Below are 26,382 nucleotides of genomic sequence, written 5' to 3' on the forward strand. Positions count from 1 at the left end.
GGGGCTCAATCCCAGGACCTTGGGATCATGACCTGAGCCGAAGGCAGAGGCTTTAACCCACTGAGCCACCCAGGCGCCCCTGTAATGTATATTTTAAACTGGCATCAAACGTTGGAGAGTTTAAGGTTTCTAACAAAGTATTTTCTGGGAATGCTGCAGAGACGGGATAAGCTGGAATTGTATTGTTAAAGAATAGTCTTGGTTTAAGGAAAACAGACAACTCTAGTATTCTAAAATTTAGTAATGTGTGATAACTAGCTGCAACTAAGAATGAACTTCCTCACATATTTTAAGCGTTTGCGTATTACTCTTCAAGACCAGAATTTAACATAGCACTGACTTCCAGAAACGATGCAAAATTGAGTGCCCATGCACACACTTTTGTTGTTTTTTTCCACCTAGGGTATGTTGCTTTCATTATTTCCAGGTTCATCACAAAAGGTTGCACTAAACTGAAGAGGTCCCTCTTTCTACGGCGTAGCTCTGCTGCCCTCCAGTGGACGCTCCGGGCGTAGGACAGTCCCCAAGTCCTTCCAACCAGGTCATGATTCAGAGGTTCCCTTCCTTGCTGTGATTCCTACAAGACATTTTAAGTTCTGTTTTGGATCCAACATTAACGAGGTCTTTTCTGCTTTCCTTCTGTGAAATCAACATTTTAAAAGGGCTAACCTCTGTGCCTTATTGCTTAAATATGGGGAAGCCGAATGCTGGGGGCTGTGGTCCTTAAACTTTTTCCTTCCCTCTCTCATACCGGAAGGTGAACAAATCACCAGAAGTACAGGTCCCAACGAGAAAGTTACCCACCCCGATTCCTGGCTCGCTACCCCAAGAAAACTTGTGTATGGGGGGGAGTAGAAGGAGAAGCTGCTTAATGTTTACATCATAAACATCGATCTCCCTTACACAGCTTTTGAAAACTGGAATAGTTTTCTGTGGCAGTGGCAGCAAGACTTGCGCTGAACAATGGGAACCAAGCAAGGGCCCTGGTATGCTGGTGCCCACTATCATTCAGATGAGCACTTAGTTACAGTGGCTGGGGAAATGCTGGTCATCAGATTACCCAGCACCAGCGGAAAATGCTCCTGGGAAAACACCCCTTCAATCTGTATTTGACATGCGGCTCAATTCCTTACTGTAGAATTTCTTGGATGAGACCCCATGGACCACACTTCTCCAATTGCAGTGTTGCAGGTAAGTCTTGTTACAAAGCAGATTCTGGGAGCGCCTGGGTGGCTCTGTTGGTTAAGCCACTGCCCTTGGCTATGGGTCGAGCCCTGCATCTGGCTCTCTGCTCAGCAGGGAGTCTGCTCCCACCCCCACCCCCGGCCTGCCTCTCTGCCTACTTGTGATCTCTGTCAAATACAATCTTAAAAAAAAAAAAAAAAAAAACAGATTCTGGGGATGCCTGGGTGGCTCAGTCAGTTAAGCTGCCTCCTTTGGCTTGGGTCATGATCCCAGGGTCCTGAGATCGAGTACCACATCGGGCTCCTTGCTCAGCAAGAAGCCTGCTTCTCTCTCTGCCTCTGCCGCCCGCCATTCTGCCTATTTGTGCTCTCAATCTCTCTGACAAATAAATAAAATCTTAAAAAAAAAAAAAAAAAAAAAAAAACAGATTCTGATGCAGCAGGTCCCAGCTGGGGCGCAAGGTTCCGCATTCCCAGGAGTTGTACCTCCTGCTCCTGGTGGTAGGCTAATGGCCTGCAGAGATTCCGGAGAACCAATACCTGACCCCTGGGAATGTCCCTCCCCTCTGTGGTGAAGGGTCTTTGCACCTGGGATCTTGGCTGGGGCCCTGAGTGTAATGAATGGCTCAGTTCCCTGGAAGGGAGGAGAGTGAGGAAGCTGAGTGTGGCAGGAGGCGGCCGCGTGTCCCAGAGGCTGAAGGGCTCTGCTGGAGCCTGGAGGTGCAGAGCCAGGACCACAAGCCGCAGACACAGCTCTAGAAGCCAGAAAGGCAGGGAAGCAGATTCTGCTAGGACTTCTCGTGGGAGCCTGGCCCCGCCAATGCCTGAGTTCAGCCTAGTGGGATGATGCCGCACTGGGGATGTCTGACCTGAAAACAATAACGTGTGTCATTTTGAGTTACCGTGTGAATGTTTGTGTCCCGCCAGAATCCCCAGGTTCAAATGCTAACCCCCAAGGTGACAGTCCTAGAAGGTGGGGCTTTGGGAAGGGACTGGGGTCATGGGGGCAGAGGCTTCATGAATGGGATCAGTGCCCTTGTAAAGAGGCTCAAGAAAGTTCCCTCAGCCTTGGGGGAACCAGGTGTGGGTAATAGGGAGGGCACGTATTGCATGAAGCACTGGGTGTTGTGCAAAAACAATGAATACTGTTACGCTGAAAAAAAAAAAAAAGTTCCCTCAGCCCCTCTGCCCTGGGAAGGCAGGGTCTTTGAACCAGCTGACTGCTCCAGCCAGCACTGAATCTGCCAGCCCCTTGATCTTGGCCTTCCCAGCATCCCAAAGAGAAGTGTCGGTTGTTTAGAAGCTGCGCGGGCTGTAGAATTTTCTCACAGCGGCCCAAGGAGACGGAGACCAACCCCAAGTTGCTGCATTTGTTACCGAAAATACACACCTGCCCTAGGGGTCCTCACAGCACCGTCTGAGTAGGAAAGCAAGACCACAGAGGGGTGGCTCTTGACAGTGGCTGCACCTGAGCGTCACCTGGGGAAACTAGAACAAAAATATAGGTTGGATCCCGGAACGGTATAGCCAGAGCCCGTATGTGGAGGAACCTAAGAATCACTAACTGAAAGGCTCCTGGTGACTCTGTTTAGAAGTTATGGTGTGTGGAGCACTACTAAGAATAAACCAAAATTGTAACTTCTCTTGTGTTCAAGCAAAGTCCTTAACCTTGCCCCATGTATGGACAGCCTAGTCTTCGAGGTAGCCCCTGGCATCATACGCCAGCTCCTCCTCGCAGGCCAGGGCCAACATCTTATAGGAATTATCAGGTTCAAGACTTAACACATTCTGTCTTGCCTAAATTGGTCAGATTGATTTGTATCGCCGGCCCTCATTTCCACAGACCATGAGGCTTCTGTCCAGTCGTCCCTCTCCACCTACACACCCACAGCTAAAGAGATGATAAAACAAACAAAAGAAGAGGTGGTAATGGGGACGCATGTCTGACCGGGCATTTTCTAAGTGGAGAGCATGGCCGCAAACACTAGTTTCAAGATGTCTCCAGAAGAAACATTCTGCTTACCAAATTGTTATGAAATACCACCTTGAGATGGCAATTTTCGGTAAAGAGCTGTAGCATCTCGTTGAATAAAGCTAATGGATCCTCTGTGAGGCACCTTGGTCACGTGGGACATGTGTTTTGCTTCTCATGACCTAGTTGTGTGGCACCGTTGAAGGTGTCACCTTTACAGAAAAGAGGTCCCGAGTCATGGTTTGTGTGCTTGGATCCGAAACTGGATTTTCAAGCATTTCTAGAGAGCATTTGGGGACCAGAATCCATGTTGTCTACTTGTTCCATGTGGAATACATGGAGGGGCTGGGGCTTGGACACCGGAGAGGCACCAAACGCTGGCTGAATTGTGGCCCTTGGGCCATACACAGGTCTTAGTGTATCTAGCTTAGCCAAAAAGGGAGTAAAACAATCGTGGGTCCTAACGATTCTCACCATCCCATCCTGGGGACGAGCACATGGATTCTTCACTCAACGTCCCTAAATAGCACGGCAGCTGCAGTGAGGGGGTGCGGCACGTTCCCCCGGGCAGGGTTCCCGGCAGAGGCTGCACCGCCCCCGAACCCACCCCACCAGGCGCGGCAGCCATCTGGGGGTGCAGACTTGGGAAATCTTCCCCCGGGCAGTAGAGTTGCCACCACTTCTCGTGAACCGCAGGCATGAAAGGCAGGTGCTGCAGGCAGTCACGGGAGGCCCCGCGGGTCTGGTGCAAAACGCTCGCTGAAGGGGCCACAGCCCTCCGACCTGCAGACTCCCCAGGTCTCACCCCCCATGAAGTCAAATCTGACTAATCTTAAGAATACCTTTCCAGAACAGGTTCACCCTGTCTTCAAGGGTTCACGGAGACTGCGCACCGGAAGCAGACCTCCCGCGTCTTTTATAAAGTAAGGGAAGTCCTCAGTGCTCTCCTTTACCAGCCATGGGACAATGTGCTCAGTTCGGCAACATTTCTCAAAGGATCATGGGCCACGGAGGTGCCAGGGCTCGGCCCGTTGGGAACCAGCCTCGGTTTCCCCTTCTGTGAGCAGCATCGCTCGGCCCAGGCTGGAACGTTTCTCTTTTCTGGGATCTTTTCTCTCGTTTATGTTTCTTGGCTCCCAGAATTCCATCCTTGTCCTAACGGGCCACACGGTAAACCTACATCGACCCCACTTATCACGGAATTATGGAGCGGGAATGACAGATGAAAAACAAAGACGTGATGACTTGACTAGAGGGAAATATTTATTCAGGCAGGAGCACCAACAGACCGGTCACAGAAGGAGAATTCAACAGCAACCACTGACCGCACGTGCGGCACCTACCACCTTCCAGCACCAGGCAACCCGGACGTCAGAGACAGCACAGCCATTTCTCAAAATACATTCGGTTCTCTCTTACCTCTGCAGTAAGGGATCATAAATGCAGTTAAAGAAGTTAGGGGAAACGGCGCGTGATGGTCCTTGCGCGCGCTCTGCCCGTCCGTCCTCCAGGAAACCGCAGGCGGTGGCTCCCCAGAGCCGGCATGAGGCTTCGGGGCCGCTGCTTTTCCCCCTACATCATAACCGATTTCAAATGGTGCTAGACAAAAACAGACTCTGAACACCAGGAGAAATCGGTCAGCCTGTGTAAGAGATGGGTCCGCTGGTGCTCCCGGGGGTCCTGCACCTGACAGTGCAGGTGGCGAGTCCGATTCCAGCCGCACTGCCACAGCAGCGGAATGTTCCGGGGCGTCGGGAGCAGGCGCAGTGCTGACCGTCCTCCGGGTACACAGCCTCGCCCCTCCCCTGGTGCAATCCAGCCCCACATGGAGCACCGCCCCGCCTCTGCGCTCCAAGGCCCAATGGGCAGGGGAGCCCCGGGGGCTGCCAGGAGCCGGCACCGCGTCTGCTCCTGCTCAGATGCGGAGTTTTTTTAAACACCACACCCGCCCCGCGCCGTCACCCCTGCACAGCCCACATACGCGAGGGTGCCTCCTCCTCTGCAAGGTCTTCCTTTCTTGAGCCGGCTCAGGTGGCAGGCGGAGGGCGCCCGTCCCACCCGCGGAGGCTCCTCTGCAGGTGGCCCTTTGCTGCGCTGCAATTCTTACTCCTAAAACACTGATTTCAAATGGTGCTAGATACAAAGATGGAAAAATCTAAGCCACCATGTGAAACCAGCTTCCAGAAGAAGAGGATCTCATTGAAGAAAGGAGGAAGATGACATTGAAGCCCCAGGCTCTGCCCCGAGGAGGGAGGGAGGTCTTCTTGTGGTTCCACTTGGGACGTGACGTCACCATCCGTGAGAAAGGCCCATCGAAGAGCTCCCCAGGGGTGCTGCAGGACGGCTGACGGCGCGGCGAGGCTTCACACACCCCGTGGCCATACACAACTTACGAAGTCGAGTTAATGCGGTTTAAGTCCACAACGCGTCCTAACAGAGTATTAGCTATAGGACAAAATCACGTCTCCCAGAGCTATTATTCAAATGCACTGATAGCTTCATTAGCACCGTCCTGCCGTATTAAATATTTCACAGTGCGCAAAGGGCGTTCAGATTCTATCTCACATCATCAGTCAACAAGCCTCCTGTCTGCCCACCAGGCTCTAGCCAGTCCGCAGAGGGTGGGTTCACCCGGCCTTGGGCAGCCTTCCGTGCGCCCTCCTCAGAAAGAGCTCAGGCTCCTCCTTCCCGGCCTTACCTAAGGCTCAGAACATTGGCAATCTTACTTATTCTCAGCCCTGACACACAAAAAATGTGATGTTCTAAAGCTGTGTTAAGTAGATAATCCGCTAACAGGAGAACAGAGTCGTGTGTGTGTGTTTTCAGAATTTGTCTGAAAAATAAGATTTGCATCATCTTCAAATTAGATTTCTCATCTCCTAAATGGGTTGTTTCTGGTTGTCTGAAGCTGAGAAAACACGTATTTTTCTGGGACAGCACACCCAAGGAAAGAGAGAGTGGAATCTGTACCTTTCGGGCTACCAGCTCCGTGGTAGAGACAGGCCTGTATTTATTGTAGCTCCTGGAAATAACAGCACGCACTGCTCCAGGAAAGAGGAGGAAATAAAATTTGAACACTGAGGTGTGTGGTTTAACCGTGTCGGTCCCGGGAAGCACGTACTGTTCCCACGCTTGCTGGAGAAAATGCTCCTTATGCTTTAGTAACTCACCCACGGCCATGTGACCAACACATGGTGCAGATCCCAGATCTAACCCCACAGACCCTATTACTGCCCCTGGGCCTACTGTGCCTGTCTCATTCTGTTCTTGAACTCAACTATGAGCAAGGTTGAGGCGGGGCGGGGGGTGGGTAGTCCTAGGCAATGTTTGTACATGGCCATGGATGTGACTGACAACATGTTTAACTTAGGGCGAGATAGGCCCCCTGGTTCGGCAGGGGTCCCCCGGTGCTGGGAGCTGGCCTGTATCCTCCCGCACTCACAGCACGGCTGTGGTAGGGGAAGGCGCTGGGGAGGAACTGCCCACGATGCCTGTGCTGGACTCCAGATTCTGACCCCAGCACTGGGCTCAGAGCCCAGGGCCTTTGCACGGCCTCAGCCACTGATAGGAAGCAGGGCAGCGGCTCTGATCAAGGACACCTGCAGTCAACAGCTGGGCCCCAGGAAGCAGGTAACTTGCAGGGTTGTAAGGTCAGGAAGTTACTGATAAACGATAGTCATTTTCATGGGGCCCTATAACATGAGGGGATTGGAGCTCTACATTTGGTCCTTCTCAGCTTTTCTGCCTCTGACCCCAGCTGGACTCTTCCTTCTTAGCCAATTCCAACTGCCAGTATCCACAGAACTTTTCCCAGCATGTTGTCACACAGGTGTTTTTCAGTCATCCAGACGGCCCCTGTCCTCCCCCAGCAGGCCTCTGCATACATTGCTCCCTCTTTCTGGAACATTCTCTGTCTACCCTTCCAGAGCAACCACCCATCACCCCCCCCCCCCCCCCCCCAGGTAACACAGGTAACAGGTCGCCTGAAGCTTTCCCGGGTGAGCCAAGCATTCTGTCACACCCTCTCACAGCACCTAGCTCTTGTCCTTCAGGACACACAGATGCCACGTGGTCATCAGGGTGATTAGTGACTGTCTCTCCTGCTACCCAGGGAGCATCAGGCCAGAGTTCAGGGCGGGAGGGCGTGGCAGAGGACCAACTGCCAGTGAGGGAACTAAGGACCATGACCCAGAGTTTGGGCTCCCAGCGCCGGAGTTCTCCTATTCTCAGTTCTCTGGAGAAAGACAGCCATCATTCAGAACACATCATCATAAACACTCTAACACAAGAAGAGGGAAAGAAAGTAATCTTAGTACCAAAACCCTCTGCTCCTCCAACCCCACTGGATACAAGAGTCTATGCAGGTCTCAGCCCTCCCAAAAGAACCAGGCTTCTCTCATGAAGTCTGCCAAGCAATGACTCACTTACCTGAAGCCAGCTGGTGTTTTCGTTCCCAAGCTGGGTGTAGCGGGGTGGTGGATGGGGGCTGGAAGGGGCTTGGGCTCCCTGGCACCCAGCTCGATGGCCACCTCGATCTGTAGGAAGGCAGCCCGTCGAAGCCCCAGCCTGCCGGGACTCGGCCTGGCCTGATGGCCCCATGCACACTGGCCAGTGGGAAGGGTTTGGTGCGCTGTCCGGGAAGGGAAGGAAAACCGCCCAGCGGGGGGGGTGGGTATGTCAGCTCCGGGAGGTGCCACCATGCGGGTAGAGAGTTTGGGCAGCCCGCTGAGGCCCCCATCCATTTCTGGGCAGACATTCTGTTTGGAGGTTTTTCCATGCCCTCCTGCCTAGGACACTCCTCTGCCTGGGCAGGGACTGAGGGTGGAGGAAAGGTCACCACACAGTGAATCAGAACACAGTGGCTTCAATTCCAGCTCAGCCCAGACTCTGAGAGCAGGGCCTGCACTCCCCTGGAAGGGACCACAGTTCTGAAAAGCAGGAGGGCTCACGAGGCCTGGTGTCAGTGCATTCAAATGCTCCAGGGCTGGGACAGGAACTAGGACAGAAGCAGCCACTGCATGTGCGGCAGGAGTAGGGACCCGGAGAGGCTGTGTTTTGTCTAAAGGCATGCAAATCAGATACATTTAAAAAAAAAAAAATCAACAAAAACTCTGTGCAGGCCAAACAAAAACATCGAAGGGTTAAATAGACAGAACTCGTGGGCCATGGGTTCAAGTGCAGTCTGGAGATTTCAAAGACAGCTTAGCTTCTACTGCCTTCTAGAAATAATACTGTGTTTTTTCAAGTCCTAAAAATCCCATGCCAGGCCTGGCGCCCACAAAGTAACATGGGAAGAAAACGGAGAGCAGAGGAGGAATCCTGGTTTATGAGATCCATAAGCAAACCCACGGAGCCAAGAGACACACGCCCCCAGGAAGCCGATGCTGCCGGCTGGTTCTGTGCGACCAGGATGTGTTCAAATCCAGAGCGCTGGGAAGGTTCCCGCGAGGCAGCAGCTTCTCCCTCCCGCCCGGGCTGGGTGCTGAGTCACGGCTACTTACATGACTAACGCCAGCTCCAGCCAGCACGGGGGAGGGGCGGCGGAAGCCCGGCCCAGCTCAGCAGTCTTCCTGCCACCCAGAATGCAGGTTCCGAGGCTCCTGGCAGTGAGGAAGAGTCATCTTGGTGAGAGAGGGGTCCAGGGGGAAGACCCTTTTGAAGATAGGGTCCGTTCTGCCCCCTAGACGGTCCTAGCCCGTTGTCTGTGCCAAGGGCCCAGCTTCCTGTCCCTAGGCCCCAGGCCAGACCCAGTGTCCTGGACATTTTGTCTTGAGCTGTCAGGGTGGGGCCTGGTGCCAACTAGCTGTGGTTAATGAATCAGAGGAAAGGGTGATAAAATGAAGGGTATGTGTATGGAGGGCCAGGGAGGAGGAGAACAAGGAGCCGGCTCTTTTCCTGGCTGCTCAGCGCCCCCCCCCCAAAGGACGGCTCAGCATCTGGGGATCAGTGCACTTTCTAGAGCCTGGATCCTGAAGTGGGAACGGCACGCTCGAGACCCTCCAATGCCTATGGAGGTAACAGGGCAAGAGGTCACAGCCTTCTCGCTCACATGGACTCAGCCTCACCAACTCTGGTTTCCCCTGGGGCAGGCGTTCAGAGGCCTAAGTGCCCAGGAGGCTGCTTTCCACAAAATTCAGTTCTCTGTCCCTTCCTTGACACCATCGATGAAGACCTGCACTTGGAAATCTCCCAGATTCAGTACAGGCCCGAGGCTGGAATGGCCAGCTGGCTGTGAGGATGGGATGCCTTGGGGAGCTGTGGGGTGTGGGGCGGCAGCAGGGGACGGTAGGGAGCACAGAGAAGGATGAGTGATGGGGTGGCAAGGGGAACAGGGGGGCCCCCACGTTTCCCCAGAGAGTGGCTCAGCTCAGGCAGAGGACGATGGGCCCAGCCCTGAACTGCTTCCCACAGAGGAAAAGCAAGCATGCCTACAGCCCGTTACACAGACACAACACCCACCCCACGGTTCACAAGTCCGAACAACCCCCAGCCGAAGGCGGACCACTGCTCCTTCCCCCTCGTCAGTCCCAAGCAGTGCTCCAAGCAGGCAAGACGGATGTGGCAGGGAAATTTCAGTCTCAGGTGAAATCTAACTGGGAAGGCTGGAGGGAGATGGGCTGGAGCCCAGCTCCCCCTCTCCCAAGTGGAGCTGGGTCACCCACTCCTTCGACGGCCAAGAGTAACTAGCAGATCCAGCACCCCACCAGAACCCCCACTCACAGGACCCTGTGCCTGCCTGCTGCCGGAAGCATGTCTCTGGGGCTCCAGGGCTCCCTAGCTCAGCCCCCAATCCTCCTGGAGGGAGAGCAGGGCCCCTGCCATAGGTCCCCACGACCCACGCCTTCCCTGGAGCATGGGCCCCTACAGGCATCAGGCCGCTGGGGACAGACTGACGAGCCGAGTGGTGGCTCTACCCGATACTGGGGCACACGGCTGGTGCAGCAGAGGGACCAGGCCACAACCCGTAACATGGTTCCACTTTCCTAGCTGGGATCAGAAAGGCTGGGCACACAGAGGGTACGTCCAGAGTCCAAAGCCAACCTGGGGCACCTTTCCTGATGCCTCCCCTGCTGCCAGTCGGCGGGGGTCTCTACCTGCACGGCAGGCCAGCCTTGTTCTGTTATGGGGCCTGGCCCGCCAGTCTCAGGACCTGGAACAGACAGTGGCGGGAGGAGGCAGGCAGAGGGAGGGCGAAGGGGGAGGGAGGACCGGGACAGGGGGGGAGGAGGAAGTCTCACAGTCTAGCACACTCCCATCAGATCAGAGAGAGGGGAACACATACAACTTCCCCTTTTCGGGAGCTTCTCTGCCTCTGCTTTTGTTTCGGTTCCTTCCCCTCTGGACTGGGGATGGCTCGGCTGGTGGCTGGGCAGGGGCAGGCGCCCAGGTACCCGGCCAACTGGGCCCTGGCCCGGCTCCGTCCTGGGCCTGGCAGGCTCCCGCCGCCGTTACCCGGCATGCCCTTCTCCTTGTCAGGGAGGCCTCACCCTCTTGTTTTCAAAGTTTTATAACAGTATTGTTTGTTGTCCAGCAGATTAAATTCTTTTGGAGGCTGGAGGGCGGAGGCGGGGGCGTTGAGGGAGAAAGAGGAGGGAGAATAGTGAGGGAGAGAAAATACAAACAACTTTCATTAGGGCCAAAAGATTAAATGAGCTCCTCTGTGGACACAGAGTTCACCTGTCTTGGAGAGAGGCCAGTGGCCAGGAGCATGGGTTCCCTTCCCCTCTGTTCCTGTCCCTCTAGGTCATCCTCACCCAGCAGGGTGACACGTGGTCTCAGACCTTCAAGGTCGCTACTCAGGGTTCAAGCTGAAAAGAAGAATGAGCTAACAGTGTTGGGGCTAGGGGGTTCATGCCTGAGCCGCCACTCCCCCCAAATAGGAAGCATGATGGGGGCGCCAAGCTGGGCCCAGCTGAGGGGCCTTGATCTCATCTCCCCGGGGCTCCCGATGGCCTGCTCGAGGATGAGGTTGAGGTGGACAGGAGGTTTCTGGGGATGGCTGCCCCATCTCAGAGATGGCTCCCCTCTGCAGTGAGCCTGCGGTCTGTTCACATGCGGAAGGAAAGTAATACATTCAATGTTGTCCAAGCCTGGAAGAACAGTACCCCCAGGAGACAGGAACACAAGTGTGAGGACAAATACTCGGGTGTTCCTAAGGACCGTGTGAGAGAGGAAACAGGAAGGAATGGGGACAGAAAATCAACATAAAATAAGCATGATTTTACAGACAGGAGGGCCCAGGAAAATGTCCCCAACCCGTCAGGCCTTCAGGTGCTAAATCTGCAGACAGGAATAACACAAAAGGATATACGATTATCCACCTGAAAATAACCCTCATCAGCCATTCACTGGTTTATTTCAGACTCCGGGGTTCCCAAGAAATCGTACGCCCATGGGGGCACCTGTGTGTGCCTCTGGCGTGGCAGGCAGCATCACGGGTCCCAGAGCTGTGGACCTGCCCTGAGACAGTCCTCCTTCCACCTCCGACCCTCTTCCCAGCAAACCCTGTCTGTCCCTGCCTCCTGGCCCAGCCCCTGCTCCTTCACCTCTCCAGGGCCTTCTCTGGAAGCTCCCGAGGGCTGGGGGAAGCAGCACGGGCGGGTGGCGGCAGCGGTTCAAGTACAGGAGTAGAGCAGCTCGGGGCTCTTCCCAGACAGCAATGGGGGACGACCTGGCTATCTCCTTTTTTTTTTTTAGATTTTATTTATTTATTTGACAGATAGAGATCACAAGTAGGGAGAGAGGCAGGCAGAAAGAGAGAGAGAGGAGGAAGCAGGCTCCCTGCCAAGCGGAGAGCCTGATGGTGGGGCTTGATCCCAGGACCCTGAGATCATGACCTGAGCTGAAGGCAGAGGCTTTAACCCACTGAGCCACCCAGGCGCCCCTCTCCTCTTTTTTTATTTACGAATAGTATTAGTCCTAGAGGATCAGTTCCAGAAGTTCTGTCTGCATGAGGAAACAAGGGTACAATGCTCCTGTGCCCCCTCCCAGGTCAGGCTGGCCTCTAAGGCAGAAAGGAAAAAACGGAGCCTGCTCTAGGTCCGGCACCCAAAGCTCATGCTGTTCTAGGGACAGTCTCAGAGCCCCACAGACTCGGGACGGGAGGGACCTTGTCAGGGACATCCAGTCCCTCTTCTCAGATAAAGAGGCTCTGTGTTTCTTTGAAAGCCCTCAGCAAAAGGCCACCACAGCTCTCCCTGAAGTCTGGACTAGATCACCTCCCGGCTTTGGGTTCTGCCATCCTTCTTCCCACCCTCCGGGAAAACAGAAAGATCTGGGTGCCATACGACAAATCTTCACACAATAGTTATCAGAAGCTTTGTCCGGCAAAACCACTGCCCTGTGGATTTCCCATGATACGGCTTCTCTGTGAGCCAAGGCTGCATCCGGGGAATACAGACAGACAGACGTATGCACGCTGCCCTGCTGTCCAGCCCCAATCCTTCGGATTCATGCCCAGGCAAGCCTAAACCATCCTGTGTTAGTGCGCTCTAAATAAAGACAAACACTTCTCTGCCCCTTCATATAGGCTCTGGGTCTCTCTGAGCAAAGGAAACTCAGAGGGCCACACGGACAAGAGGACGAGCAGTCTGAGCTGTGCCTTGGCCCCCCCTCACGGAGAGCGGGCTTACACGCAGGATCCGGGAACACGGACGTCTAGGCGTTCTCTGACTTTCCTTCCTCTCCACGGGTAAGTCCTACTTTTTCAACTCTATCAGGAAGCAACAGCCAGAGCTGAAGCCAGTGGTTCCAGTATCTCACACTGTCCCTTAGCTAATACTTCCAGCGGGGGCTGTATGCTAATTAGCCAGCAGAGAGAACAGCCACACAACGCTCAGGCTGGGCAAAGCTCTGGGCCTCCCTTATCGGTCTGCTGGGAAAAATCTCCCAGATCCCACAAGAAAGCCTTATTTCTAAGTGAGCTAGACTTAGCAGAAGTCTAGCTCGGACTAGAGACAGGACTATATGCACGCGCACGAAATGCCCTACAAATGTGTCGGAATGGTTTGAGAAGCACTGCATAATTCCAGAAGCTTCCAAACATAGAAGTCTCACCAGAAACACATGGGGAATGGCTGGCTTCCTGGCCAAGGAGTGCACACCAGGTTTCCCAAGAGCTCCAAGCAGCCGAAAGAATCTGCGAACAGGAGAAGCTGGACATTCTGAGGCTCCCTTCCTCATTCAGTGTATAGGAAAGCGATCTTCGACCTACAGAGATCAAGTCAGCTGCCCAAGGCCATTCCCTGTCCCTGGCCTACCGGTCAGTGGAACAACAACTAAAACCCAAAGAAATGACATTTGGAGTTGGGGGACCTTGGTAGGGGACCCCAACTCAGCAGGTATCAGTGGATCTTGGCAAGGTTGTGGCTCAGTTTCAGCGACTGTGGGGACCCGACCACCCACCCTCGCAGGCAGTGTGAGGACCAAATGAACCAGCCAGTCTGAAAAGAGCTGCAGAACATCGCATGGCATGCACAAGACGTCAGGTCACCAATCACTTCAGCTCCTGCCTGAATCCTGGCCCAAAGCCGTTTGCCACACCACTCGGGGCGAGAGGGGGTGGACTCATGTCTCCGAGGCCCATGTAAGTAAGGGTCCAGCAAAGCGGCACGTGGACAGTGTCTTGAAGCAATGGTGCTAATTTTAAAACTCTGCATTCTGTTTGGTGGCACGTGTGGCAGGTACCCATAGCCCCAGCCCCAACCCCACCCACACAGACTCAGAGCAGGGCTGGCCTCTGGGGACAGAGGCCTCCACGGTCCCAGGCTGGCTTGTGAGGGCCTGGGACCCTGAGCTTGCCTGCACATGTTTTATTTTTGCTACCTTTTGAAGAGTGACTCAGGACTAAAAAGCCAAAATGGAATGGGTGGCTTGGAGATATTTTTGTTTTTGTTTTTTTCTTTTCGCCCATCTTTTTTTGTTTTCCTTTTTTTTTTTTTTTTTTTTTTTTTTTTTTAAATAGAGGAGCTTCAACAACCACATGAGAAAAGATGGCTACATATAAAGGAAAACTTCCTGACAGCAAGGGGCTCAGACCCTGAAGAGGGAAAGCCTGGGACACCTGACCCGCAGTCCCATGTTCTCTCTAGGATTTAAGGCCAGAAAGCCCAGAATTTCCTTCATAGAACATCTCCAGTCAGCCCCTGTGACACAGAGAGCCCCCAGCAGGTCCCACATCACCTGTCTGCAGACAAGCCACTAGGTGGGAGGCAGAGTTCACGTCCTCTGTCACCTGGATGACCTTCCTCCATCAGTCACCCTCATGTAATCTCTGGCCCCTTTCTGCTTGTAGCCGGGGGTCCTGGGCAAACTGTCTCCATCCGTCTGGCCTCACTGACGGGGACAGCATCTCTTCAGAAGATGGGACTGTAGCTGTTCTCAGTCTTCTGCCTGGGAAATACCTCCAGAAACATCCAGGGAACCCCTGCATCAGAGTTGGCAAGGCGCTTTCTAAAAGGTTCTGGTCCAACTCCCTCAATTTATAAATAATGAAACTGAGTCCCAAAGACGTAAAGTGAGTAAGATTTTTACCAAGGGAGCCAGGGCCTGCTGAGTCTTCTACACCACGCCACACACAGCCCATCTTCCCTGAGTCCCCACAACCACACCCCAAGACCCACACCTCATCCTTGTGCGATATCTGCTCCCCCACCCCTCAGCAGCAGGTGGCATCTTCTGAGGTCCGGGAGGGCCAGGCTTCGATCACGGGGTGCAAGAGGGGAGAATCACATGGCCAGACACACCACAAGCCCCAGGTCTACCCTGTAAACTAGCCCTGAGCCCAGCAGCCGCACACACCAGAAACACCCTCCCACATACTGGAAACACCTTCAGCCACCAACCTGCCTCAACCTCTCAAGATACCCAACTCCTCCAAGCCTCCGGCACACGGGGATTTCTCCCTCTCCTGCCCCCTGCCCTTCCTCTGTCATGAGGATGTGGGAACCCCAGGCTCGGGTGGGAGAGGCTGGGCTGACTTCTGCCTCGCGCAGGCACCTACTTCACCAGTGACTCACCGCGGACTTAACCCGAGTGTTCCTCATCTGTGTGGGTGAGAGAGGGGCACAGGAACAAGGCTGCAGCAGAGACGCCAGCTGGCACCTTGGGAGAGTGGCTGACAGAAAAACCTTCATCTGCTGGTGACCAGAGGCTCGAGATCTACTGCCGTCTTGATCCCTGACTGCAAGTTCTTGTAAGTCGTGGGGACCTTGGGTAATTTTCTAGCTGTTAGGACAACAGAGGGGTTAGCCCCTCTATCACTGTGAACTCTGGGGGCTCCAGCACTATGGCTTCCCCAGCCTCTTAAATTTCCTCCTTGGCCACCATCTGGATCCCTGGGCCCTTCGGATGCATGTGGGTGTCCCCCTTTCCATCTATGCCTGCTCTGCAGATTTCCCAACTCCCTTTGTCATCATCATGAATGGCCTCTCCCCACACCAGAAAGCACACCTCACGAGAGCAGGGGCTGAAGGGGGTCTGGAGAAGGGTCGCACCTGCCACCCTCGCCTGCTGGCGGGCGCCGACAGCCAGCTGCCTCTGCTCGGCCTCCCCCAAGAGGGAGGTGGCAGAGCCGTCTCCGCCCACTGCCACCTTCCCCGAGATACCCCGCCTTTCACTCTGCTCACCATCCGTTCTGCTGGCTGCCTGATCTTGGACGGTCTTATTAGCTCCCCAAAATGTCTGAAGTCAGCCCAAGAGGGTAAAGAGAAAATACAGGCTTTGGAATCAGAGGTGCCTGGGTTTAAATCTTGGCGTTCCCACTGGCCAAGTGTGTGACCTTGGTGAAGTCACTTAATATGGACCGTTTCTTTAATGGGAGACGGGAAGTTACACCTACTTCATGGGGTTGCTCTAAGAATGAAATCAGATAAGCAAAAGGAGACCCTTAATGAAGGTGAGTTTCCCTTCCCTGGGACTACACTGGGATGCCTGTCTCACACCCCCACGCCTCATTACAGACCCTGACCTGGGCTCCATGCACACATAGGTCCCTTCCAGGCTGCAGAGGGCCATGCTAGTTGAACATGAAACATATACCCTCACCCCGACCCCTGGATCCTGGCCTCGGTCCTGTGGTCAGATGGTGCACAACCGTTCCCTGCGTGCCTTTCTCAGTCCCCAGGCCCCTGTTCCACCTGCCCAGGCTCCACACTACTGTATCAGACTCTGCTCAGATCTTGGGGCCTGGAGGTGTTCTCTGGCTTTATCAGCTCACGAGCAGCTCCCGAGGAAGAAGCCAGCAAGAAACCAACCCCAGCCTCTGCTTTCTTCACAGACACTCCAAGGCCCAGAAAAGCAAAGCAAAATGAGGGCCTCCCACGGACAGCCGGCTAGTGGAAAAGGCAGTATCTCTTACATATCTCACAGGGAGGCAACGTGCCCAAGACAGTGACCAGCGTGAGATACACATCCTCTCTAAAGCCGGGGCTGCAGCCTCGGAGGCCCTTGTGCCAGGGGACAGAGCCAAGATATGCATTAAACAGTTCACAGCCCTGAGCAGACCAGGATTCAGTGGGATAGAGCAGGTGCTGACCAATCAGGCCCCCTGGCAGGGCCCCTCCCCAACACCTCCTGGCCAAGCCACGCCACCACGGCTCCAGCACCACCCGCTCCGCTCACCTCTGCTGGACCCCAGACGGAAAGGCCCCACACTGCCTCCTGGCTCCCGGACCGCAGGGACTTCAAGGGTTGAGAACCAAGTGCCAGATAGGCCTGGTCCCCCTCTCAGGGGGTGCCAACTGTTCTGGCTTGGCTTGTGACATAATGCCCGTGTCATGTCAGTGGAAGTCAGACTGGTAAGCAGGGAGGAAAGGACTAAATGAGGATCGAAAATAGGAAAATCAACAGGGAGATGTCCCCCCCCCACCCCGCCCTCCAATTCTGGAAACACCAGAGGCCCCAGAGACAACTGCGTCACAGGGAGCCAAACCAACTTGCCCTTTGCTTCCCATTCTGGTTATCTCAATCCCGCCAAGAGCAGGGCAGGGCAGGGCTGTGCATGGGAGCGGCCGTGACCCTGAGCCAGGCCCGGGTCTGCACATGCGGGAGCAGGGGCGCCTGAGCACGGCCCACGGCACCAACTGGTCCCGGCCCGGCAGCCAGCACTGGCCGGACTCTAGCCGGCACATCTCAAGGGAGTTGGCCGGTTCCTCCTCATCTCCTCGGCTGCACTGAAGCTCATCTCTCCTCTTTATTCGTGTTCCAGGCCCAACACCCCAACATCCCTCCCTACGTTACTGCTGGAGGGGCTAAGACTTGTCAGATTCCTTTAAGAGAGAGAACCCGGACTCTTCACAATGGCCCTGCCAGATGCCTCACTCTGTGAGGACCTCAGGCTGCTCACCGCCAGCTCAGACTCATGTCCAATGGAGAGAAGAGAGGATGACACATGGACAGGCAGAATTCACCAGTCCTTCCCGGACAGTGGTGGGAGACGGGTGGGGAGACATCCGTGAGACAAGAGCAGAGGTGGGATCCCAGGGGTGCCTCCGGAAACTAGTCAAGCATATCCTAAAACTGCCCAGCACCATTCCTTTTATCTTGAGACCCCAGACAAATGTGCTGTCGGCTAATTCCAACCTGACCCTGCTCACCCAGAACAATGCAGGAATGCCTTCCACAGGAGAGACTTCCTGGTCGGGAGAAGGGTGAGCGCCTACAGTCTGCTTCCTGAGCTGTCTCTAGAACATGACAGACTACCCCTCCTCCCCTCCCGGTTCTGCTGACCATTTTCATTTTTAATCACCATCGCTATTACTGTGACCAGCATCAAGTAGGCAGAGAAAAAAGATTTCTATGTCAACTGCTCAGAGATGCTGTGCCATGCTTACTGGGCCCAGAATTTTTTTTCTTTTTTTCTTTTTTCTTTTTTTTAAGGTGAAGGCCATGAGGGCCCAGAGGAAGAAAGTGATTCACTCACTCAAACAAACAAAAAACCCAAAACATCCCCTCCTCCAAGTAGGGCAAGAGCCCTGAAGCCCACCACCAAGCCCACACGCTAAACTCCAGCGAGTCTAAAGGGATCTAGAGTAAGAGCAAGCACCCACTGGGGTACACAAGGCAGGGAAGGCCCGCAGGCCCCGGCACCTAATGGGCTCTAACCCAGAACCTCACTCTGGATGTTGGGGGCCAAGGAGAGATCCAGACCAGTCACCGAGGGAGGCCGCACTGCTCTGCCGACTGACTGCCACACCCAGCAATGCATCCCAGCCATCTCCCTCACCATCACTTGGGCTGGCCCTTCCCCCAGGCCCTTGCTGGTTACTGACCCCATTCACAAAAAAACCAGGAGTGGGAGAATGGAAAGAAGAGGGCATTGTTTGGGAGATTCTGAATGGAGATGTCTGAGGATTCCCTACTGACTAAGGAAAATGGTCGCCAAGAGAAGGAAGGGGGCTATGGGAGGGCCAGAAGCGGTAGCCCACACCTGACTTACCTGGGAGGCAGCAAAGCGGTTAAATCCCATTTTCTTGCACCATCTGGTTTCCAATAAGCAGCCTGAAGATGATTCACTGACAAGATCGGATCATGTCTCCGTCCGTGGGCACTTGGAATCACAGAACCACAGACACTGGTGGCTCCACGGCACCTACGAGAGGAGGCGGCAAATATCCAGCCCGTTCTGCCCTCTACCACCGAGGATGACACGCGCAGTCACCACCCAGTTGCTCCTGAGGACGGCTGACTAAAGGCAGATCTCCCCGAAACCTCCAACGGCGGGTGAGGGCGGAGAGCAGACACAGTTCCCGGATGCCCGAGCCACGTCTGCCGTCACAGGGCCTAAAGAAAATCAAAGGAAGGAGGAGGAAGAGGTAGAGGAGGGCAGGGAAGACAAGAGGTCCAAAAGAAGCATGAGAGGTCAAAAGACATCCTTGGGCAAAGCAAGGCAAACAGGAAACCAAGAGGACATATGGGAGGCTGGTGGGTGACACGGGCCACTCCGTGCCGTCGGCCACACTTTCAGCCTCTAGCCTATCCTCCTCTAAGCCCCCAAATCCATCGAGAACCATCAGCCCCGCCTGGCCCTCTTCCCACATCAGACTTTCCGATCTATCAGCGTCTGAAAGAAGGAAAAGGAAAGAAGGCTTGGCATTCCGGAACCAGCCCCAGACACACAGCCCTTCCTGGAATGAAAGGCCCCTTGGAGATGATGGCTCACACTCTCGAGGTTCTGGTTCCCTGGGAGAAGGGCTCCTCTCCCGCAGGGGAGGGCAGACATGTCCGATAAGAATTGCTTAGCACAATGCTATATATAGTCTAGGTTCCTAGCGGCCTAGAGATTTGGAGCTAGAACTTGGCAGAGAACCACACTAGATGCTGGCAAGGACCGTCCTCCCCCAGCCAGCCAGCTGAGAGCCTCTCCTCCCTGCTGGGGGCAGCGAGGGCAGGCAGGGCCCTTCCCGTCGGTCCATTAAGAACACGGCACTGAGGGACATGGGCTTTTGGCTCCGTTTTAGGGAAAATCGACTTCTCCTGAATGTGAGGGCGACGTGCGGGGGCTAAACACTGAGATCTAGCCTCTCTCCGCAGCTCTCCAGCGGCACTAGAAAATCGATCTCGTCCTGTCTGAGGGAGGACCGGGGGCAGGGGTCTTCGGGGAAAGGAAGGAGAACGCCCAGCAGCTGGGTGGGTTCAGTAAACAGCAGGGGCTTCCGACATCGGAAGGAAGAAGACAACGCAGACAAGTACTTACCTGCAGAGCCGGGCTGACAGCCCTCTCCTTTCTTTTGCTCCAAATAAATGCAAACGGGCCATTCCATTCGGCCTCTGACGGCTGTCTTCTGCACACCGCTCCGTCTCAGCCTAGCGTGAGTCTCCAGGAGGCTGTCACCTACTCAAAGGCGCTCAGTTCGTCTGAGTTCTCTGTGGGGAAGAAGTGAAAAGGAGACAATAGGTTCGGCCCTCAGGGCCCACCAACCGAGTGATGTTTTGCAAGGGCCCCGATCGGGGTCCCGTTTAGGGCTGATATGTGGCCCTGGGACCCTAGCCCTCAGCAGCTGCTCACCCGTCCACGGCAGAAACGAGACAAGGTTGGGCCCCTTGTCCTGAAGAAAGGCCAGTCCCAGTGGGCACTGGGCCTCATCAAGGAGGGCCTACCATCTCTTTTGGAAAACAAATCTGAGAGACAACAGAGCTCTCTGAAGTACAGAATCTGGGCTCTCATCATATGCACGGCTTCTGGACAAAGACACAAAGGATCTAACAACCACATACATACAATCTTTTTTAGGTCAAGTTGCTCTCTATTCAGGCTCAAAAGACATGACACAAAGGGGCTGGGGTTGCCTTTGCACTCTGGGCAGGGACAGTCGGCTCCGTCCTTTGCCCTGCGTACCTCTCCACTGTGACCTCAGCCAGGTCTCCCTGCTCCCTCTGGCTCCCAAGGCCCCAAAGCCACTCCCTGAAAAGATCCCAAATGAATCATTCCAGGAGGTCCTTGGGGGAGAGGAGAAGGTGCTCGGTGACAAGCGTCAGTGCTAAGCATCATCTAAGGAAAGCATGCGGCTGAAAAATGGCACAAGGGATGCGTAGGCCGGGTGGTCCCAGACCGTGCCGTCCCTCCATCCCCACCCACAAGTTGTTGGTTTCTCTGTCCCCAGCCATGGCTGAGGGAGACAGAACAGGAGAGAAGGGAAGCCAAATGCTGAGGATAATGGCTTGCCTGCGATTCGGTGGCAATGGAGGTCCAGGTCTCTCTTGCTCCCGAGAAGGCACTGCTGGGCATGGCTGGGCATGGTTGGGCGGGGCCGGGCGGGCGGGGCAAGGGGGGAACGTCACGCGCACTTGATGGGCGCTTGGCGCAATGCTGCAGATTCGAGAAAAGCCTAGAACCCTGAGCCGCCATGATGACGCACATACACACCCACAAAGGTCAAGGACTCGAGGGCCACTGTTCCTTCGAAGATGCAAGGGGAGAGGAGAAGTCTGATTTGGGACAATAAGGAAAGGGGAGGCTAAAGCAGACTGCCCAAGAGCTAGTCTTCAGCTCGAGGCTGGTGATGTGGACCCGCCATCTCCATGTGATGCCAGCAGAGGACACCTAAGATGCCACATCTCCGTGATGGGCACCTACTCCTGGGGCCCTGAAGGCCAGGGTTCACTAGGGATTGTGAGGTCCACCATACCCGAGATGGGACTCACCCTCTATCCAGGCCACAGTGAGAAATCCCAAAGGGTTGTCTGGCCCTGAGAAGATGCCTCTTGTTGCGGAAGAATGAGAGGAGGTTGAAAAGTGGCTCTGTTTGCCAAGCGCATAATAATAATAACACAAGCAGCTGCATTTTCTGTTCGGTTTCTAAAATTCAAGAGTCCACAGAGCCCCGTTGGGATACCCGGTGTCACCCCAATCCAATGCCCAGAAGTGGTCTTCTCTGCCAAGTCCTTCCTGAAAATGACCCCAGCCCCGGGGTCGGCTCCAAGCCCTGACAAGCTGTTCTTGCTGTTTTCATGTTGACAGAACGCCCTGGCCACTCAGCTGAGTGCTCCATCTCCCAGCTCCCGACATACTGAGTCATCATCCAAAGAGGAAAAAAACAACAAAGCAGTCGTCACCAGGGTCCCCACTGCCGTCGGCTGACGACTCATGGGCTGTCGTCACTCTCTGTTCTGCAGCCCCAGAATTGGTGACGAGGGGTTCCAGGGTGCCCAGCTCCCCTCCCACGGGATGCAACGGCATCAGGAAGCAGGCAGCCACTGCTGCCATCAGAAAGAAGGGAAACTAACCTGGCATCATGAGGCTCCCCGGAAGGACCACTGGTTAACCCTCACTCTGCCACTGCCCACCCTGTCCTCACGGTTCCACTCCCACAGCGCTCCCCCGATGCAGATGTTAAAGGGGTCTTTACTGCAGGTGGGGGACGGCACCCCCTCACAGGTTTCAGGTGTGGACTGCCTGGTTACCTCCTCCTCTGCCTCTGCCTTCCAATACCCCTGAAGACACTCAAGCTCCCTTCCCCCCATTCCTTCTCCAGCCACCTGCTATGGTCCCTTCTAAAGGCCCTGATAAGACAGCTGGGCAGGGGAAAGGGAAGTGCATCATTTTCTGTGGGGATCCTATTTGCTTGGCAATATATTATGCATTTCTGTGTAGTAGATTATGGTGGCTCCCTGTCACTTACTGACATCACAAAGCCCTAGAAGAACCATCCAGAAAGACGAGGCAGGGTCGAGATGCAAACCTAGGGCAGTCCAAGTGCAAGGGCTCTGCTTCCTGCCTTGTATGAGGTCCACTGATTCTGGGTCCTGGAGCTCCTTCTGCTCTGAAGGTGCTACAACCATCCCACCTCCACCTCCTCCTCTAGGAGGAAGGGGACCAGGACAACTGAGGGCTGTTAATCCATCAACTGCAGCTACCACAATAAAAAAAAAAAAAAAAAAAGCCATCATCTTGCGTGAACCTGACCGCAAAGGAAGGGAGAAAGTTAACGGGGTAACAGGGAGGGTAGCACGGAACGACTAAAAGACCCAGACGCTGGGCTCAGGAAGGTTGGCCACCCAAATCCCCATACGGCATTAGGGATGTACAAAATTCCTTAAATAGACAAGTTCGGGGACCTACCTCATAAGAGGCATTTTGCAGACACGGAGAACTGATAGGTAAAAAAATGCAAAGGCTCTGGGGAGAACAGGGGTTCTCATCGTGAGCAGAACACTTACCAGACATGGGACGCTCCCTCACAGCGCTGCGGGAAAATGATACATGAAACAAGCTCCGAGAAATCGCCCGACATGGTACCTGGCAAACGGAAGGCACCAAATAGGTAAGTGCTTTCCTTCTTCGTTCCCCAGCCTCTGGGAGCTCATCATCTAATAGGTGACCATAGGACTTACACACAAAGAGCCAGACGATAACCAAAGTAGCAACCAAGAAGGATGAAGTGTATGAGAGCTTGGCTGGAGGGAGCCAGGGGTGGTTCCGAGGATTGCGTCTCGTGAAGGGGATCCGCAAAGGTCCACAGAGGACGGCGGCCTGCCACAGGTGGGTGCGGTAAAGCCAAAGGGTCATGGAAAATACCAGTGGTGCAAACAGAGAGGTCGGAAAAGCAAGAAAAAGTGATTTGCCTGGTTTTGCTAGAATATGTGGTCTACCCGGGGAAACGCAGAGAAGTCAGACTGAACAGGAGAGCTAAGGCTGGTTACAGACAGCCTTCAGCATCGTACTAAAGAGAAGGGATTTTATTCTGGAAACGACGAGAAACCATTTTAAATTTCTAAGCAAGAAAAGACAAGATGGCCGCTGCACGCAGAAGGGCCTGGAGAGGAGAGGGACGGGCAGCAGGGAGCCTCACTGGAGGACTACAGCTGGAACCATGGCACTGGCAGGGGGCATGACAAGGAGCAGAGAAGAAAAACAATAAAAAGGGAGGGCCATCAAACAAATCTGCCTTGGACCGCCCCCCCCCCCACTCCGTCCCCATAGAGAGACTACCGGAGACAGAGCCTATTTGGGGAACACAAACCACAGGTCTGACACATCTCAGCAGCCATATCTCTGCCTTCACTCTCCCCCCCCCAAAACTCAGCTTTTCCTCTGGACTGCTTTAAGCCTCAAGCTGAGGAGGGCATGGGAGACCTAGGCCTTCTGTGTGCAACACCCACCCTCCGGCCAACCCCAGACCCCCGGTGGAGGAACCCCCACCCAAGGCTGTGACCGAGGGTGGGACTGGGCGGTCCTGCCCCTGGGGCCACCTTCACTGCGGCAGCCACCACTGTGCCCGCCTCTGCTGCGTTTTTGCCCCCCCTCCCCTCCTCCGTCATAGCCCCCGCCCCCCCCGCCCACTCTGCGGAACTGGCACAGCAGGACCAGAAAAACGAACGCCACCATGTCAGAGACCAGCAGAAATGCCTCCAAAATGGCAGCCTTTGGATAAAAAGGAGTCCAAAAATATTGTCAACCCACCCAAGGAAAGGCAAGCCAGTGACAAGGGAAATGAACTGTGAACCCCCTCCCAACTAGGCACCCCCCACCCTTCCTCACTCTTACAACTGTCACATCTTTCCCATCAGAAACTTCCTCTAAAAACCCAGAGAGCACAAGAGGGGAAGAAGGGCATCACCCCATGCCCCCGGGAGGTTCTGGGGTCCATGGGTGACACAGGGCATCCAGAAGGACATTCTATGTTCAACACTCCAGGAAGGGGGAGAGCACCCCATTCTGTCTTCAAACCTAGCTCCTACCACTGGCTGGACAAGAGGGAACCCTCTGAGGGAGCGAAGTCTTCCACTGCTCCCAACCAGACCCTCCCCAGCTCTGTGGGCCCTGGGGAGCCAGAGGCAGGGTTGCAAAGAAGGGCCGAGAAGGCACAGCCGTGCCTCCGTTATGTAATAAGAAGGGCGGTGCTGTCCTAGGCCGGCGACCCAGGGCGCACTGCGTTCCCCGATGCGCAGTCACGGGCGGGGGCCACTGCGCAAGGCGCAGGGCTCAGAAACCCCCTCCCCACAAACAGGAGACCTCCCACAAGGACCCGACGGGGAGCCAGGACCCTGATTTTTTCAAGTCTCCCTCCCCCAGCCACAGGCGAACAGCCTGCTGCCCTAGTTTTGCTCTCACTCTCCTCACTCCCCAGAATGACAAACCTTTCTAACCTGGGACCTCCAAACCTCTGGAGGTCCAGCTGCTTTCCTGGAAATCCCACCAAATACGCAGTTTCTGATCAACCCCCTGGGGTCAGTTCCCAGGGGTCGGTTCCCATCCTCACCTTTCCCGGCACCAGGGAGCAGCAGCTTCCAGAAGGCAGGTCCTTCCCACACTACGCTCAGCTCTGGACAGCCCCGTCAATGCAAATCTCTGGTCCCCGGGGAGTAGCCCAGAGGCAGCAGGAAGCCCATGGTGGTGGCAGTCAGCAGCAGCAGCTCTGTCCTACCTTGCCCGTGCGTTTCCAGGGGAGCCAAGAATTATTTTGCCGCAATACTGAGGTGTGGCAGACTGAAAATTCCCTTTTCCAACACCAAACTAAAGGACAGATACCTCCTTCCAGTTTGGTCGACTCCCTGCGCACCCATCTCTCCAACCCTTCCTCCTTCAAAAAAAAGTTTGGGGAACCCTGGGCTCCTCTTCCTTAGAGTGCACGAAATAAGAAAGGCAGAGCAAGAGGCTTCAACTGGTCAGTCGGAAGCAGGCGCTGAAAGAGGAGCATACGCACACCCCTAAACAGATTTTAGAAAGCTGCTGAGCTTCTCCCCCCTCCCCTTTAAGCAAGTGAAATGCAAATTCAGATTTGATACCCTGCCCTCAACCAATCAAAAAAAGGTTTTCACCTGCCATTGGCCCGCCCACCAATCAGAAGAAATGTCTGGAGTGAGAGCCCTCCCCTGGCCAATGGAAGGCCAGCTCAGTCACTTAGTTAATGATGCAGCAGTACAAGGAAGGCCATCACATGTGAACTGGAAGGGTGCCAACATGGAGACACAGAGAGCACAAGGTAAACAACTTTCCAACGCCAAAAGGATGACATTTAATCTCTAAATGCTAGCTTCCCTTCTCAGCTCATCCTTAACCCCTCTCAGCTGGCCCTACCGATGCCGGGAGCCTCACTACCTGTCCCCCTGGAGCTCCTAACGAGATGCAACAGTGACTGCGTCACCATTCCCCACTTTTCCCAACTACGCAGTGACAAACCTACCAGCTTTACCCCACTTCTCCCAACCCACGCCCCATCCTGCCCACCTGCTCCCCACCAGCCCCGGGTGCCCAGGGCTGAACATTTCCATAAGGCAACCCCTGGAAAGCTGTGCCTTTCACCTTCCTCCCGGCACCTCTCCTCCCCACTCCCTACCTTCCACCTAAGAATCGCATGGACGGACAGACAGACGCTGACACCCAAACAACCTGGCAAACCAGTCTGTCTGTCCAGTAGAAGGAAATGGGGGCAAAGGCTGGGAGGTCAGGTGGGACGCCAGGGACAGCTTGCTCCTCTCTCCTCTACCCCGGTCAGGCTTGAGCAGCTGACACTAAGAGAAAAGAAATTAAAGTGGGGAAAAAAAAAAAAGCCCTCTCTTGGAGAAAAAATAGCAAAAAGCGAGAAAGAAGGTGAGAAAGACAGAGCACCCACATACGCAGAGACATCGCCCCCGATCCCAGCAAATACGTACGTGGGGGAAGAAGGGGGTTACGCCATCAAGTCCTGAAGCCCGTCGGACCACCCATCGCCGCCTGCGCAGACCCAAATCTCGGTCTGGCCGTAGGGTGCCGCAGTCCCGAATGTTCCAGAAATCAGTCCCGTTAAA

General features: G+C 54.8%; 1 long non-coding RNA gene across 5 annotated transcripts; it reads right to left on the reverse strand.

Moving 5' to 3' along the window:
- Positions 1 to 42: 42 nt before the first annotated feature.
- Positions 43 to 26,382, reverse strand: LOC123927806. 5 transcript variants are annotated; one of them, XR_006815550.1, is made up of 7 exons: positions 24,855 to 26,382; positions 22,813 to 22,891; positions 19,850 to 20,019; positions 18,593 to 18,745; positions 8,658 to 8,756; positions 2,575 to 7,691; positions 43 to 577 (listed from the first exon to the last, which is right to left on the reverse strand). It is a non-coding gene; the product is annotated as an uncharacterized LOC123927806 (long non-coding RNA). The 5 variants fall into 5 exon arrangements; XR_006815548.1 differs by adding an exon at positions 1,773 to 2,053 and having other exon boundaries at positions 2,575 to 8,756; XR_006815549.1 differs by adding an exon at positions 22,335 to 22,505 and having other exon boundaries at positions 2,575 to 8,756.

The sequence above is a fragment of the Meles meles genome, chromosome 17, assembly GCF_922984935.1.
Source record: "Meles meles chromosome 17, mMelMel3.1 paternal haplotype, whole genome shotgun sequence".
Classification (NCBI taxonomy): Eukaryota; Metazoa; Chordata; class Mammalia; order Carnivora; family Mustelidae; genus Meles; species Meles meles.